This window comes from Bidens hawaiensis, unplaced genomic scaffold, assembly GCF_021521415.1.
Source record: "Bidens hawaiensis isolate Kalapana, Puna unplaced genomic scaffold, B.hawaiensis_p1.1 tig00419617_1, whole genome shotgun sequence".
NCBI lineage: Eukaryota > Viridiplantae > Streptophyta > Magnoliopsida > Asterales > Asteraceae > Bidens > Bidens hawaiensis.
Window position 1 is genome coordinate 174,427 of NW_027504913.1, and position 6,421 is coordinate 180,847.

The 6,421-nt window shown below is 36.9% G+C and overlaps 1 pseudogene across 1 annotated transcript; it reads left to right on the forward strand.

Annotated features, from left to right (window-relative positions):
• Window positions 1-4,287: 4,287 nt before the first annotated feature.
• LOC143609400 (1-aminocyclopropane-1-carboxylate oxidase homolog 1-like) lies at window positions 4,288-5,901 on the forward strand (annotated as a pseudogene). The gene is made up of 3 exons (XR_013149415.1): window positions 4,288-4,819; window positions 4,909-5,236; window positions 5,605-5,901. The product of XR_013149415.1 is annotated as a 1-aminocyclopropane-1-carboxylate oxidase homolog 1-like (transcript).
• Window positions 5,902-6,421: the final 520 nt, after the last annotated feature.

Genomic DNA, 6,421 nt, shown 5'->3' on the forward strand with positions numbered 1-6,421 from the left:
GAATATGGCTTTCAAATTTTATAACATTATTTTCAAATCCTAAAAATGTTGGGCATAAATCCGACTTAACCTCGGGTTCATATCTGATAAAAAACATACAAACAAACTTCGCTTAACCCTTATTTTCTTAATAAAATCGGGTTCGTTATTTAAAAACGAACCGGACGTACTCATTAATATTGACTAATAAATATTATAACCAAATCTTTCTTTATAAACCTAAAACATAATGATTTAAAACCAAAACAACCAGCTTCTTGAATTATAGAGTGTAACATATATTTTCCAACAATTACCTTAAAATTACATAAACCGTTTACCGAACCCGCGACTTCTCTACTTGTCTTTTCTTTTCCTTTATCATCATCATGAAACTAGAATATTTTTCGAATGTAGGGTCACTCGTCGAACCTAACTACGTCGGTGCACTCGCTTAAGACCGCATTCGCTTCTTTGTTTATTTGCGCACAACTTTCATGTGAGTTTTTCATAACCCCTTTTTCATCTTTTATCGTTTTGGGGTGTAACACGTTTCAAACTTTTATTTCATGTTTCACGTTGCAAACTAAAATTCACATGCGTGTCTTGTATGTATTTTCTTCGTATCATATTGTTTGTAAATTATGTGGTTATGTGCTAGTTGTTTATTGTTTTGTTGGTGGAGACTCATACACATACTCAAAGTGGGAGGGTCCGACGGGATGTACCTGTACCGTCAATTTTTAAATGGCGGTATCATTATCATTATTCTATACACCAAGTAGCTCGGCGAACGGGGGTTCCTTAGTAGATATGACTTATGTCAAGCGAACGTGAATATCATGTATTTACTTTTCTTTTACTTTATGATTGAGACGATACATCTTGACTTGTGAATTTTACACTTTTCGTATATATATATATATATGCAAAACCTTATTAATTCTCACCAACATTATTGTTGATAAAATATATTATTTTAAACGTACTGCAGATTGAAGTTTAATTTGAGGATTGAAGACTAGATACTTGGACCATTAAGTTGTTAGAAACATATCATAATGAAATTCAAAGTTATTGTATTGTTATTTGATTAATGCCAAATTATGTACTTGTGATTTAATGAAATGAAGTAATTATATTTGTCACATTAATAGTGTTATGAGCTTGTGAGCAATCTGTACATACCGCCCTGACATATTCTGCCCCGGCGTATTACGCCCAAGGTCAGGGTGTTACACCTTCTTCATCTTCGTCTCCATCTTCATCAAATCCTCCCTTCGCCGCCGCCGCCCATCTCCTTTCCCGAAGAACTCCAATAGCTCAACATTTTCAAGGCCTTGAAGGTTTGTATTCTTTTATTAACCAAAGTTTTGAGGGTTTTATACATGGCTCCGATGGAGGTGATGCTTGCAGAAAAAGTGGGAATGGTGGTGGTGGGTGGGGTGGTGGCCGGAAAAGTGATGATGATAATGGGAGGGTGATGGAGGTAATGTTTGGAGGAAAAGTGGGACTGATGGTGGTGGTGGTGGGTGGGGTGGTGGTCGGAAAGGTGTGATGATGATGGGCGGGTAATGGAGGTGATGTTTGCCGGAAAAGTGGGAGTGGTGGTGGTGGTGGTGGTGGTGGTGGGTGGGGTGGGGTGGGGTGGTGGCTGGAAAGTGGAGATCATAATGGTAGTGGTGGTGGTGCATGTTTTTTTGAAAATTAACTTCGAAGACGAAATTCACTTGAAATTCATCAACTCAGATGAATTTAAAAAAAAATGGATTTTCATGATTTTTGGAGATGATTTTCATTCCAAAATTATTGGTCCAGACGGATTTAATTAGAAAACCATCGGGGGTAGGTGAGGTTTAACAGACAGTGGGATACTTGGCAATTTCTTAGTGGTTAATGAAATCCATCGGATGGATTCCCAAAGCATCGGCTCCAATAGATTTGAGGGAACTATTTTTGGAAGTTGTAATTTTCAAGTACTATTTTCAGTCTCTCTCTCCTATTTTAAACTATTTTTAGAATTTTCCCTAATCCATAACATTTGTCACATAATCAAAGTCATAGGTGGACCCCTCATAGTTCAGATTGATCAGACGATCCAAACCTTGTGAGTTGCATCCAACTTTAAACCAGTCATTTTGATATCTCGAGTTACTTTACAAAATTTTATTAGAAACTAGCTTTTTGAACCCCCCGCGTTGCGGGGGGGAGGGGGGGGTCTATTTGGGTGTTGTTTAGGGTTAATGACAAAGCAAAAAAAATCGGTGAACATCTAAAAATGCTAGCGTGACTCAAAACGTAAATGCAACGAAGAAATAAATAACCAAACTATATAAAACAAATCGAAATGTGACCTAAATCACAAAGTAAACACACATGTTTTACCTGGCGCTTTGCGGCGTCTTAAAACCCTTAAAACAAAAACAGTGCTTGTATTGCAATTTTTTGTACATCATTAGTGACTAAACATCTGTGTAACAATAAGCATTATTTTCTCCAAGTTCTTTGATTCAACATTATCTATCATTCAGTTCAGCAATAACATCTTACATAAGTTCTTCAAGTTTAGATTCAAGCGTTCGTCCACAATTGACATAGTTTTCTATGTTACGTTTCCAAGATGCAAGTGGAAAAACTCGCATATGACGTCCTTGGATTTTTTGCCACGCCAAGAGAGGATCAAAACTTGTGGCAGCCTCTTCACATCTGCATTGTAAACACAGCAAAAAAAAAGTCCACCACAACATAACAAAACACATGCTAAACATAGAAAACAGAACATTTACCATTAACCATAGAAGATAATCAGACATACACTTTCATACACCTCAAATTGAGTAAATAATAAAATCTATGGTAACCTTTTAATTGATGCATTGATGAGTTTTATTATACAAATTATATCAATGATGGCACATAAACACAAATACGTATTCCATGAACAAAGAAGTCAAATCATAAAGTTGCAAAGTAATAAAATAATTTCAATGGATAGATGACCAAAAAATTCACATCAAAAGCAATTGTAAAACAATCCTCATTTTCAATACACACAACATCAATGAAGGAAAAATAATGCTAAAAAAAAGAAGAAATTAGGCATGTTTAAATTAACACCATGAAAGAAGCAATAAACGGAAACTGAAGACAACTTCTTGGGTGAAATATAGCAGTACACCCACCATGGCAAATAATGGTCATAACCAAACAAAATACCAATGAATGCAAAATAATATTATACATCATCATATAAGTAACGCATGAGTCCAAAATGTTGCTAACTGTAACCTATAACATAACAATCCTAAATTTAAATAAACAGTTTCAAATTTAAATAAACACATCATCAATGAACGCAAAATATAGTAAAACTAATAACAAATTAACAATAGAAAAGGCATCAAGCATGTTTAAATTACCACCATCAAAGAAGCAAGCAATTAGATACCAACAATTACATGATATATGTAAAAGCATGAGTCCAAATAGTTGTATATAACAGATTGCAGGTGGGAAAAAGACAATGACGATACCTAGAGCAGAATGAAAAGCAGATAATCCGCAGATTAGAGCACCTGTCAACCATTGAACTATACATATTAGCAGCATAAAGTAATTAAAACCGAATGGAACGTCGAACACCAAAAACACAAAACAATTACCAAAACATAAACCATGTCAAAGAAACACCATCCATAAGCACCCCATCGATCTGCGCAACACAAAGAACGACATAATATATATTAAGCTAAAACGCTACGAAACACAAAACAATTCTGTCACCACCATATTCAAACACCACGGCCACCGTTGTGCACTGTCGCCTAGGGTTTTTAACCGGAACCCGGCAACAACACACGAATCAGGCACCGCCATATACAAAGAAAGACTTCAGACAACCACCATCGTGACCGTCGTGCCTAGGGTTCGTAAATGGAACCCCGCAACAACACAAACAAAATCCGGCAACACCATAAAGAAAGAAGAAAGAAAAGAAATAGATTAGAACTGCACGTTCAGAGAGGAAAGGCCGATGAATCTGAATTGCACGAAAAGGTACCACACCACCGCCACCCGGCAACAGTGACGATGATTGTTTCCAGGATTAGCGGTGAAGAACACGTGGAGTGGTCTACAAATTTCACTGCAGAGTGTACAAGAGGTGATGCATTAGTTTCCCTGAAATTGTAATATTATAAATAATAAGACATGGTATTTTGTCACAATTGAGATATTATTTTTCTTGTGGTGTCAGCATGAGACTCCACTAGCATAGTTATTATAACTTTCCAAACTAATATCTTCCAAAGTCAGAAAAAATGGGTCTCACTAGCACGTCTGTAATCCCACCGGACTACTATCGGAAAGCCGAACTAAAGGCGTTTGACGAAACCAAAACCGGCGTCAAAGGACTTGTTGATTCTGGAATAACGGAGGTCCCTAGAATATTCCGTCTACCTTCACCGGAAAACCTCAACTCCCAACAAACACAACTGACTCTTCCAACCATAGACCTCCAAGGAATCAATGGAGATCCCATACGACGAAAGGCGGTGATCGAGAAAGTGAGGGATGCGATGGAGAGCTGGGGATTCTTTCAAGTGGAGAATCATGAAATTAATATTAATGTTTTGGAGGAGATGTTAAAAGGAGTGAGGGATTTTTATGACCAAGACACCGAGGTGAAGAAGCAGTGGTACACAAGAGATCCAATTGGGAAAACGAGGTTCGTGTATAATAGCAACTTTGATATGTATGCCGCACCGGTGACTAACTGGCGTGACTCATTCTACTGCACCATGGCCCCTAACCCTCCCCAACCGCACGAGTTGCCACAGCCTTGCAGTTTTGATATAAATTAATATACAAACATTATGAGTGTAAAAGTCTAGATAATAAGTCAAATGATTTTTGTTTGGTTGGATATTGTTGTAGGGATGTTTTATTGGAATATTCAAAACAAGTGATGAAACTAGGAGTTTGTTTGTTTGAGTTAATGTCCGAGGCTCTTGGGCTCGACGCTAATCACCTTTTTGACATGGGATGTGCTGATGGACTTGCTGTTCTTGGTAATTACTATCCTTCTTGCCCACAACCTGAATTAACGATAGGCACCCCAAACCATACCGATAGTGGTTTCATCACAATTCTTTTGCAAGATCATATTGGCGGCCTCAAGATATTTTATCAGGATCAATGGATTGATGTTCCTCCTATACCAGGAGCTCTAGTAATGAACGCCGGAGATCTTTTACAGGCATATTTTTATTTCTCTCAATCTTTCTCAAACTTTATTTTTGTTTATACGTTGGTCTATTATACTTTACAGTTGTCAAACATGGCATAATCTGATCTCAGGTTTGAATCCCGGCTCATGTGAGCGCTCTTAAAAAATATATATATGCCACGCCACTATACGGAGGATTCAAACTTGGGTAACGGATATGACAAATGTTATGACTCTTTGGAAAAGACACCGCTGCCACTACGGCATACGCTTTTAAAAAAGCATGCCAAAGATCGCCATTCAATTTTTTTAATGGTAGTCAAAATATATTTTAAAGTGAAAAATCATCTTTGAAACTAAAAATGTATTAAAATATGGGCAATCCTTGGAATTTATAGTTGATTACAAACGACAAGTTTGTGAGTTCGCAACACAAAGTGGTGACAAACAAGGTTGGGCCAAGGGTATCGGTGGCATCATTCTTTACCACAGGTTTAATTCAGACATCCAAGATATACGAGCCTATCAAGGATTTGCTTTCAGTAGATAATCCGGCTAAGTATAGAAGCACGACAGTGAAGATTTCTATAGAGCAAAGGGACTTGATGGCACTTCTGCCCTTTTACATTTCAAGATCTAACTCGTTTGGAAGCTAAGTCAATTAATAAATCTTCATGATAAGTTAAAGCTTTTATATATATGTTAGTCCTATGGTAATGTAATCTATCTCAAAAACCTTTTTTGTATCTTGTAGTATGAAAATTGAAAAGCATTCGTTATGGGTTTGATGTTACTTAAATTAATTTTGTGTGCTCCCATGGATGTACGATAGTTTCTCATGTTAGTGCCACTCACACAAGCTAGGGTGGATATGACTTTGTGATCAGGTTCGAATCCCACGTTTCAAGTCCCAGATCGATAATCAACACGAATTAAATAAATAACTCTCATTTATATTAATCAGAAAATATAAATCAAAAACTAATTACAACTCTCAAACCCTAACTCGGTTTGACTCTTGATGAACTCTAACTTGGTTGCATCTAGATGAATCCTAACTCGGTTACATCTCGTGTGCATCTAGATTAACCCCAACTTGGTTGCATCTCACACCACATTCTAATGTCTAGCATATCTTGGTTTATATAGACTAACTAAAATTGCTAGGCAAGACATTACCAAATATAATTACAATACAATCAGGAAACATAATGT